The sequence below is a fragment of the Chelon labrosus genome (assembly GCF_963514085.1).
Source record: "Chelon labrosus genome assembly, chromosome: 12".
Classification (NCBI taxonomy): Eukaryota; Metazoa; Chordata; class Actinopteri; order Mugiliformes; family Mugilidae; genus Chelon; species Chelon labrosus.
The window spans coordinates 16360680-16372734 of NC_140345.1; the positions used below are offsets into that span (position 1 = coordinate 16360680).

Genomic DNA, 12055 nt, shown 5'->3' on the forward strand with positions numbered 1-12055 from the left:
TCTCAGGGAGTGTGGGAGTGGAGAGGTCTGGGAGATCACGACCTTAATTCTCTCCAAGACAGACGGTTTAATTAACAGTGGAGGAATCCTCACCGACTCCAGACCTCTGCAATGAGAACGTACGGGGGAATTGGATTGCCAAGGTAAGGCACTATGCTAATGTGTTTTTTTACTGGCAATATACACTAATAACCTTTTAAGTTACACCAACTGTGTTTCCTGTATTTTATGATGTAATTAGATGGTGATATTAAATGCATGAAAACGTGCAGCATTTTTTTAATATATATGTAATTTAGCAGTGTTTTAGAGAAATAACTGTTAATGAACTACACCAGCGTAATTAAGTGTGAACATATTTTTACTCTTTTTGTTCCCCCGCTAAGCAGGAGCTGATCATAAGTGTAAATGCCACTAGAAAAAAAAAAGCAGGTCTGTAGTTCTCCTTTATGTGCACAGCTATGTGCCACTTTCACAAGGCCTAAACTGACATTTTCAGCTGCAACAGCTCTCAAAAACTTCAAAAAGTTATCGTCGCGCCACTTGCGTGTAGGTTGTTTACAGCTAGAAGCAGGAAATGTTGGCCTATTAATTTCATAAAAGCCTACCGAGTGTAAGCCTGACTGTGAAAGTGAAGAGTAGGAAATGTTTACCACAGTTAGAGAGCAGCCCAAAGTGGCTAACCAGCAAAACTTTCTAAATATTCTGCAAACAATCTTACCGACTCTTATGTTTCACATACAAACTTGAGCTAATCTTGAAAGAGGGAGACATTTAACTTCTTCGCTGGTTTACACTTTGAAATGTGTCTCAGGATATAATGCGGTATAAAATAACATCTAGTGAGGACGTGGAGCATGTCATTGTCGTGCATTTTTTTTTACAAATATCCACCGTATGTTTGGATTTGTCAGGTTTGAATAAAGGGAATAACTGAGACTAGAAACCTAAACCAATTTATACGATTATGAATTTCAAACACGGTCTCTTTGAACGGCGCAATGGAAAACGTTCACCCTGCAGCTTTAAAAGTCAAAGATTATGTTCAGTAACACCTGCGTGTTTTTAGTGTCTGCTCTGTGGGGGGATTTCCCGCTCTCTGTGGAATATTCAGAGGATAACCTTGCACACACAGCCCTTCATCCACTCTCACGTGCCTGTAAACAACGCCTGACTGTGTTTGCTGTGCACAATGAAGAAAGTTATACCCATGGGAATCTTAAGGGACAGGTGTCTTCCACAACAATACAGTTTATTATTGCGAAAGATTCACTAGCTGTAAAGAGTTATGCCTTGTGAAGGTGGGAAAGCAAGTAAATTTGCATTTCGGGAAAGTCGTAGCTATGTTAGGCGGCTGCGAGTCCAGGTGTGAATGAAGACAGTGATAAAATACGGAGCCAATAAACAAAGAAGCGAAATTAGCCTTATTTTTAGACTGATAGGCCGAGAGAAAGAGAGACAGAGAGAAATAATGTGTGTATGCGTATGCACACGAGCATGTGTTTGTATGTTTATTAGCAGTCTGGATCCTGCTGAGGTGACAGATGTTCCTGGCAGAGGCAGGCAGAGAGACAGAGTGTCCAAATTAATCCACTGGTGTGTCTATGTGTGTGTGTGTGAAGGGGAGCACGCTTCCCACTGGAAGTCAGAAAATCTGTCCTTCACCTGTCTCTGTTGTCTTCAGCCCAGTGCGTGTGTGTGTGCAGGCTGGCACGCTTGACGGCACACAAGTGAAGCTTCCACCTTCAGCCATGAGGTGATTAGGTATCCTGAAGCTTTTGCAGATGTCCAAACCCCAGGATCCAGCCTTTGCCTCCTTCAGTTTTTTTGATTTTTTAGTTTTTTTGATTTTTTTTCCCTGGCATTGTTGTTTTTGAGTTCTATTAGCTGATGATACCACAGTATACACCGATCAGCCACAACATTAAAACCACTGACAGGAGAAGTAAAAGACACTGACCATCTTGAGACAAGTCAATGTTCTGCTGGGAAACTTTTGTTTGGACCGAGCCTCCTTGATGGCAGCAGCCATCCCCAGCAGGATGCAGCCTGACACAGGCACACAAATGGTTCAGGAACAGCTCAAAAAGACATGAAAAACAGCACAAGTTGTTGACCTGGCCTCCAAATTCACTAGATCCCAAACCGATCAAGCATACGTGGGATGCACTGGAACAAGCCTTATCCACAGAGGCGACTCCCCCCAACCCATAGGACCCAGGCCTATGGGTTGAGGGGAGTCGCCTCTGTGGCCACTAACAACATCCTGTTACCAGACACCACAGGACACCCTCAGTGGTCACACGTCCATTCTCTGATGAGTCACAACTGTTTTGGAGGAACAAGGGAGACCTAGACGATATTAGGACGGTGGTCATAATGTTATGTCTGATTAGTGTCTGTGCACTATAATAGTTCTCTCTTCCTGGTCCCACTCTACCATACTGCAGTAAATCATTCAATTGCTTGTAATTCACCTGACACACACATATATTTCCACCCACTCGACATACATTTGTATACAGAAACGCACACCGCAAACTGTTGATGCTGACTGAAGAAGCAGACAGACGTGCACCCACACACACACATACACACACAGTCGGGAACACAAATGAGCGTCGGTTTGAACGTTATGCAAAATCATAGCTGTTGCATAGGAAAACACATGAGACACACACACACACACACACCCTTATCTGTCAAGTGATTAGTTACACAATTAGAAGCATAAGTTCCATTAAAAAGCAGAAGCGCTGACTGTAACTGCATGGAGGGAGAAATGAAACTCTAAAGTGGTAAGCATATATGAGGATGTATGTTTTACATTTAGATCCTCAGAAAAACATCTGAAAGATGTAACACTGACTTATGCTGATGCTCTACTAAAGGAACCTTTCCAGGCCGTTTTGTGATTTGCTACATAATATTTTATTGTATATCCACAATTGCCTGATACTTTTAAAAAATTAGGACATTCTCGATTTTGGTATAAGTGAGTCAAGCCTGAATCTAAAAGAAAATAGGGAGAGAGACTATAGAGCAAATGTTGAACCCTCAAGATCACGGTTTGCAACCTTGTCCGCTGAGAAACCCAACCCTTGGCCGAGGGACTTAATTAGCTGTAATTGTAGCTGTAGACGACTCAATGAAAACAATCAAAGGGAAGCAATTACAAGACCTTGGTCACCAGCCCTAGAGGCAGAACTTCAGACCGTGAGACAAGCGCTTACAAATACGAAATCGAACACACACATGCTTATATACAGGCAATCACCCACACACTTCCTGCCTGTTTCATGTAAGACAGTCTTTTCTTCCTTCTGTTTGGAGAGGAAGTGTGGGTCTAATGACTTTTCCTATGCGTCACAAACACTGCATGTGGGAGGCAAACAGCCGCACCGCACGTGTGCGCATGTGAGGGCTTTTATGCATAAATGTATGAGTTTGCGAGGGGCTTGACACATGCAGCTTTTGCATTTGTTAGAGGCTTCATGTGTATTTACGAGTTTGTGTTTTTTGAGAAACTTGAGAAACAACGTTAGCGTTTTTGAAAAAAAGTTGAGCGTGCGCTCGTGCCTTCACAGGAAACGTGCACATGTAGCCACGTTGTTTTTTTTTGTTCAACCCCTGCAAAATGAGGTCTTTCTGAGTGGAATTTTGTTTAACTCCTTGCGTTAGATGTGACCCTGTGCACTTGTGAGTACTGTAGGTGTGTAACAGTTTGTTTTTGCAAGTGCTTCTTGCTAGTTCCTTGTAAACACAGCCACCACTGAGAATTCACACATGTTGTAAATCTCACTTTTCTTCAGTGTTTCTTTTTTCATACTACTCACACTCTGTATATCAATGCTGATCAATATTTCATTTCTTGGGAGAATTAGTTTGAACCATGTCAAAATTTCAGCTATAATCTGTTCTGGTAATATATCATATATTTATGATGGTTGCTGCCAATACTTCTCCTAGCTTTCGGTGTCCCACAGCATTATTTTAAAACTTTGAAGTAAAATCCTACCCAGAAATCATCAACAAGCTGCCAAAGTCAACTTTTCAAAATAAAACATTTAAAAGTTTTATGCAGACTCTTGGAGTTTGATAGGAAAATAAGCTGACAGAAAACGGCATCTAAGAACATCCTGTACGCATCCGGCACTACAATACAAAGAGCGTGCATATGTTTATTTAACATCTTTGTCTAACTTAAACAACCGCTATTTCTTACCAATCCCCTACTTCAAACACAACACTGATTTATGTTTGCAAGGTTAGCTTATTGAACTATTCATGCAACCAAACCTGTGGGGGTTAAATATCCCAAGAATGCTAAACAATCAGCTCTCTGGCTCTAAACTACATCACCAGAAGGCTGAATAATTCTTCATGGGTTGCCAGTTTGAAACACACTTATCTAATCCCACAGTTCTCGGCTCCCCAAGCTGCAGCTGCGGTAAGCTTACACGGTTCATCTGGGGCCACAGAGAAGTGTTTTGCTCAAAACAAGTACCCATTCAAAGACCAAGGTTGGTTCTTAGCTATGAGCAAGTGACTATTGAAACATTATTTTAGGTGAAATGAAAAAACAGAATAAAAAAAAAAAAAGTGTTTTGATTGGATCCAAGGCCTCTGCTGAACTCTCCCTCCAAATTCATCATTCCCCTTCTTTACCTCTGCTCCCTGCTGCCAACTCCATCATTTTCTTCACCGTGCCCTACGCTTGCGAACACCCACTCGCCTGTTTCTTCCCTGTCTTTCTCCCTCTCTTTCATGCCTTACCTCCTGTTTACCTCCCTCCCTCTCTCCTTGCCCTTCCATTCCACTCTGTCCTCCATCATTTCATTCCAGACTCCCAACCTCCATCAGCAGCTGTAGCTCTCAGCCCTGACTGACTGTTCCTTTACATGTTTCATCTCCTCATGTGTTTCTCTCTCTTTGCCTTCCCACCCGTGGTATTTCGTGGTATCTGTCTGCCTCTTTACAATAAACTTCCAATATGCTATATCGTCTTTCATTGTACATTTCTGCTCCCGAAGCTACACAACTTTTGGTAGTTAGAGTAGCATTCATTCTGACATTTCACTAAAAGAAGAAACATCTAGCAAATAAAAACTCAATAAGCCTGTAAACTATCATTATCATCTGTCAAGTCATGAGTGCTGATGATTTATTAAGCCACCAGTGAGAAAATGATGGAGCATTATTCATTGTTAAAGATGTTGTGGGGAAATATTTATTTGCCTTCCTAAGGTGGATTAGAAGATTAGTCGCACTCTCCCATTTGTCTGCCACATGTAAAGTTACAGTTAGCAGTTGGTTAGCTTAGCATAAGGTCCGGAAATAATATACATTAAACAAATGAGATACACCAATCAGCCACAACATTAAAACCACTGACAGGGGAAGTAAATAACCATCTTGTGACAATGCAATGATCTTATGGGAAACTTTTGAACCGTGTACCACCCACCTACCAGACCAGGCACCCCAACCCATAGCAATGACACTCCTTGATGGCAGCAGCCATCCCCAGCAGGATGCAGCCTGACACAGGCACAAACACAAAAACGGTTTAGGAACAACTCCAAAAAACAAGAAAAACAGCACAAGGTGTTGACCTGGCCTCCAAATTCCCTAGATCCCAAACTGATCACGCATCTGTGGGATGCACGGGAACAAGCCTGATCCACAGGACACCCTCCGAAGGCCCATGTCCATTCTCTGATGAGTCACAACTGTTTGGGAGGCACAAGGGAGACCCACACAGTATTAGGTCGCAATGTTATGTCTGATCTGTGAATAATGTGCGAGTCTTAGAAGATCTGAAGTGAACCAGACTCACAGCTAAGCTACGCTCATCTCCCTCTGGCTGTAGCTTCGCACAGACATGTGAGAGTGGTATTGATCTTCTCTGCTGACTGTCAGCAAAGACCAGTGTTGAACATCTATTTTTCATGTCATCATGTCTTTTTCAGTCTAATTTCAACTTCTCAAGTGAAAATTGCCCTCACTTTAGCATTTAACAGTGTTTTGGTTTGCGTGGTGCACGATAGCAGGCCTTCAGCAAATGGATTACATACTGCTTTATTGATTTAAAAAAAGAACACTGACTCAGTTTTGCCCTTTGGATTTGTATTCATTTACTCATTAAGTTTATATTATTTTTACTATTTTTTACAGCACATTAATAGGTCTTGAGTTTATCATTTCCACCAGGAACATGTAAAAGGAATGAGTTTCTTTCTCTCCTGCTCTCTTTAGTTCTTCAAATCCCCTCTTTCTCAGCTCCACGTCATGAGAAGTGAGACAACTGTGCAGCTGAGTTGGATTCAGTTGAGGTCAGACACATAATGTTTGCTGCCCTGGGGGATATACAGACAGGCTACGAACCACAGTACCTGACTCAGTTGGAAGTAGATGTCTTGTTATTCTCTCCCTCTCGTTCCACCTCTCTCTCACACACTATCATTAAAGCAAATAACAATGATGAAAGAAACACCATCTCTCATTTTACTATCACTCCTTCTCACTTCCTCTCCATCTCATCTCCCGTGTGCACGCAGACGCGCAGATTTGAATGATTTATTTATGTCAGCCTCAGCAGCAATCACTGGCGCGCTCAATGAGAATCCGATACCGGTGCAGTTTGGTGTTTTAGCAGAGAGATGTTTCGCGGTGCCTCAATTTCAGCTAATTTTGATCAGCATGCGTGTGTGCGTCAGCGTGTGCGAGAGTGTTACTTTAAATTCACTTGGCTTTTCCTGACAAGTTCGATCTGAGTAAACAAGGAGGGGAGAGACCGAGAGAGAGAGAGAGAGAGAGAGAGAGAGAGAGAGAGAGAGAGAGAGAGAGAGAGTGAGAACGTGGTGAAGCAGTGAGACAGACAGAAACAGAGCAAAACACTTACTCAGGGCTAAACCCTGAAGTCATGGGCAGGAAGTAGATATTTTCCCAGACTTACTTTACTTTTTTTTTTTTTTAAAGTCTGATCCGACAATTGTAGCTTCCTCTGAGGGGCTAATAATACAACAGAGCCATTGTGCAACACGGCGTTTCCCCTCGCCTGATTTAGCAAGAGAGAAGGCGTTTGCATGCAATCTATCCACTCCCAGTGCAGTTAGGTGGAGTTTTTACTGCCATCAGATTGGATTGTCACACCACATGGTAATAATGCACTATTATAGTCTGGCTCAGATGAACATGAATACACAGATAACAGTTCTGTAGTTGGTCACCACTGTACAGTTCTCCGTTCCCTGTGCCTATCTTGCCGTGGCACTGTAGTTTCCTTTCAAATAATTTCTCTTTAGATGGAGTAGTCATGTGGAATGTGTGACTAAAATGGAGACAGAATTACACCAAAGCAGATAATGAATATATTCATACAGAGGCCAAAGCGAGGTGCACATTTGACGCTCTACGAAATGAAAAGAGGCCTCTAACAGAGTGAATGAATAGATGTGACGAGAGGAGATGGAAGTTTGAGATTTAAAGGAAATAACAAGGGAAATGAAACTCACGTACTTTTAGTTATTGTGTTATTTCCTAACACTGATCCATAATATAGATCATACGGCGTGCATTGTGGTTGAAATGAAATGGGTTTTTGTGGATGAAATCTTTGTGGCTCCTTTATGGCGTAGCTAAGGCAAGGCAGAATTCACCCACCATTCATTATATCAGTATGGTCCTATATCATCTGCCTTACAGACCTGTAGCTGTATGCTGACTAGTAATAGATCCGCCTGTGTGTGGGAATATGTTTCACATCGGTTTCCTGACACAGTTTCACTTTTGTATAATCATATCAGACGTTCGTTGACCTAAAGCCCAAAGTTATAGGCGATTTTGAGCTGCCCCAGACAAAAGACAGAACATTAAAGAACATTAAAATGAATCATGGCAATGTCTTACTGAAGGTCATGACTTGTTCCTACATCTCACTGTGAGAGAGGGCCAAAAATGTCCATTATAATAACTTCACAACCAAAGATAACCTGAGACAGAATTAAGACATGGTCAGAAATCCAGCATGAGAACCTCACAATATGACCGTTGCTGCGAGCTATGTTAAATCAATCGGGATGGGGCATTGATGAGCTGATCAATACATTGTCACAATGCGGTTTGTTTGTACACGTTGTATGTACTGATGGCAAGCGACAAATTATGTTAGTAGACAACACACACACACACCCACCCCTCCACACACAAAAACTCACTCTGGCCTTTTTTCCTCAGGTCTTCAGTCTCCTCTTGTTTCTCATTGGAATTTCTGAATACACATCTATTACAAGGTCTCGACTTTTGCTTGGCTTCATTCTTTACCACCACACCACAGATCCTACGGTTGTGTTATTGGCCTGCGCACAACCTTTGAGAATTCCAAAATGTAGGTGTCTTTATCCTACATTTGCAACTGTGGAAAAGCGGGTTTGCCAATCGCTCTGGGTTACAATGTTTAACTGTTTCTGTGTCCAGTGTAAAAAGACGTGTTTCCAGAACATAAACAATAAACTCCACTTTATTCAAAGTTCCTGGGAACCTCTTTCAACCCATTTGACGAACTTGGGCAGCTGCAAGGGGAATTTCAGGGATATATAAAACCCAAATGTTATGACTGCATGTACACTGATCAGGCATAACATTACTACCACTGACAGGAGAAGTAAATAACATTGACCATCTTGTGACAATGCAATGTTCTGCTGGGAAACGTTTGGACCTGGCATTCGTGCGGATGTTACTTAGACATGTACCACCCACCTAGATCAGACCAGACACCCCCAACCCATAGCAGTGACGCTCCTTGATGGCAGCAGCCATCCCCAGCAGGATGCAGCAACTCAAAAAACATGAAAAACAGCACAAGGTGTTGACCTGGCCTCCAAATTCACTAGATCCCCAACTGACCAAGTATCTGTAGAAAGCACTGGAACAAGCCTGATCCACAGAGGGCCCTCCCCTCAAACCATAGGACCCAAAGGCAACCACTAACAACATTCTGTTGCCAGACACCACAGGACACCCTCAGAAGGCCCATGGCCATTCTCTGATGAGCCAGAGCTGTTTTGGAGGGACAAACAAGGGAGACCTACACAATATTAGGAAGGTAGTCATAAAGTATGCCTGATCGGTGTATAAAAGTTTGTGGACGTCATCATCTTTCAATTATTTGTGTGTGAAATTTCTTAGTCATATTTAATGGGTGTAACCATGCAGTGTTTTCAGGGACATGCGTCCAAATCTGATTAGCTACTACTGTAGCTACTGTGTGTCGATTGTTTCATTGTGATGCTTGTTAAACTCAAAATAGTACCTGGTTTGTCTCCATGTCTTCTCATTGCATTGAATTAAGACTTCTAAAGTTTGGTTCGTACACTTGAGCCACTGTATTTGCATTTTTTAGATTAAAATGATCCATAAGAACAATGCATGTCTTATTTGTCCTGTGGGATGGGCCTGAGTTTTATTAGAAACTGCATTGTGGGCAGGTGGGGCACTGAAAGCAGTCCCACACAGGCTTGAAGGCTGAATGCAAGATGAAATTACTGGTTAAGATGGATGTTTTTTGTGGTGTGCTTGACACGGCCTATTAACAAATATAAATGGTCTTGCAAATGTAATATTAACCCGAGCAATGCCTCAGTGTTCACCTCACTTCCCTTATGCTATACCTTTACACCTGAAAATGCGGGCCTTTGTATATTTTATGTTTTGTTGACTTTTTAAACACAGAAAGCTTCACTTAATAGTAATCTTTCCTGAACACACACATGATCAATGGTGGGTTGGGAGATTAGATGATAATATGAAGTCAAAAGGAGAGCATTACTCTTGCATGAGTTGTGCGTAAAAGATATTATATGACCCAGACAGCGCAACATTAGTAAGACAAATCACTGTGTATCCCAGCTCACCCTTGATCCCCACAGGCAATGCACACTCAGTCTGTCTGGCCAGGTTGACCAGTTTGTCTGTGTTTTTGTGTATGCATGCATCCGTATCTGTTCATCTGGCTCCTGGCCTACCTTGCTGTTTGCCTCCATGTTTGGCTGACCATGCATCTTTCACCTTATCAGTAAGTCTATCAGTTTGCGTGTGTATGTGTGTGTCCATGGGTGAAATGACCACTGGGTTTCCTGCTGTGTTGACCACATGCTCAGCTCGATTCCCCCTTCCCTCCAGTCCTCAGTTTTACCCCACTTGGCTGCTCTACCTTGACTCTCATGTTGTTCTGTCTGGCCTGGCTGCTCTTTTTGTAGTGAATGGTCATGCTATTCAGGCTTCTCTATGCATGGGTGTTGGGGCCCCATGTGGGGTCCCTGCAGGCGAAAGCGGTACTCCCTAGAAAGAAATGCTAATAGGAAAACAAAACAAATTTAGATTTTACGGCAGTGATTCAACCACTGCTCACTTCCCTAACAATTTTATATTTTCTGCTGACAACATCGGAAGCCAAATACGTCCTTTTTGGATAAAGATCTGAGTCACAAGCACGGCATGACCAGGTATATCACCTTTCACTGGGCAGATAAAGCTATGAGCACTACCTGCACTGACTCACACCATACTAAACAAAAAAGATAGTAAACAATGTTACAATGCTGCATACTGAAAATTACCTAAACTGTATATGTGTATGGTTTAGAGTTACAGTATGATATTAGGATGCCACTGCTGAACGTTATAGAAAGGGGTGGGGAAAACAACTAAGGACAGAAATGGTATGAAAATGCCAGTGGCTATTAGTTAGATAGAGACCCTTGCAAACTGACACTATAACACAATATGCAAGATGTCAAAAAAGTATTTACAATTTAGCCTAAAACTGAAATTTCAGCGTTTGGCTTGTGACAGACTGCTTGCTGCATATAAAGGCATTCTGAGTGCCAGGACCCCACAGTTTTCCCAATTCTTCCTGCTGATGTGTCACATCTCATTGCCTGTAACTGGGTTTTCAGCTCATAAAAACTTAGTCCTGGGTTATTTTCCCTGGTGTTAGTACATCCCGCCACACAGCAGCTTTTAGGCATTTTCCAGTTTTTGTCTCGGCAGATAGAAGTGACAAGAAGGCACCTTGACGTACTTCAAAGTCACCGGAGACTGATGAATTATTTTCCCCTCCAGTGTGGGTGGACTTAATTGAAGAATACACCACTAACGGCTTCATTACCATGAGAAAGTACAACACAATCTCTCATCCCCTCTCTCTCTCTCCCTCTCTCCGCTTGATCTGAGCTCTTTGCCTTTCCTCCTCCTCGCCACATTCTTCTCTAGTCAGAGACAATAAAGGTCTAATTTGTCTTGGCAAGGAGTTCTGAGTGCTAATGCCTGTCCAGCAGGCCTTGTGGTTAGTAAGCGTCAGTGGGTGTGCATATGTCATGCTTTACATGTCTGAAGGCATTGCGTACTTGGTGATGTGAACAGTTTGTGTGATTAGTGATAAAGTGTGCAGATATACTTGTGTATCTGTGAGCAGGTAGTATATATAAGCTAAACTGGTCTTTTTGTTCATGTCTTTTCATTATGGCACCAATTACCCGGGTGTGGCTTCGAAAAGGCCGGGAAGACTTTTAGTCCAGAGACAGGAGGTAAACCGGCGTGTCCCGGCCTAAGACTGATCTGGATGATTAGAAGGTGTGTCACGGTGACATAAAGTAACAAACAGGGGATTTGGCACGGGGAGTGTTTTTGTTTTACCTGCTTCCTTCCTCCGTCTTAACAGTTTACAAAGGATATCAGGAAATGAGGTTCTGAGCTGCGCAATGCTTGCGGCACAATATCAATACAAAGGGGTTTTATTTTCTCTGATCCCATTACATTGTGACATGTTTAACTGCTTCTTTTTGCTGATTGAATTTTTCCCCAACAAAGTGCCCGTGAAATTGTTGAAAGCACGTTATTGACATTAAGTCCACTCAGAACAATTGAAATAAGTTCTTGCACCTCTTTGCCCTGCTGTAAACATTCACTTGTGCCCTCTTTAAACTTTCTTCCAGACTCTATTTAAAGGGCAGACTCCAGTAAAACTCCCCAGCTGTCTGCTCTCTCTCTC

At 42.4% G+C, this 12055-nt stretch overlaps 1 long non-coding RNA gene across 1 annotated transcript in view; it reads left to right on the top strand.

Moving 5' to 3' along the window:
* LOC311497635 overlaps positions 1-12055 on the top strand; it is a 103109-nt gene that overhangs the window by 49358 nt on the left and 41696 nt on the right. The window contains exon 3 of the long non-coding RNA XR_014699385.1: positions 7-143. This is a non-coding gene — a long non-coding RNA (uncharacterized lncRNA). The remainder of the gene's footprint in view (positions 1-6; positions 144-12055) is intronic.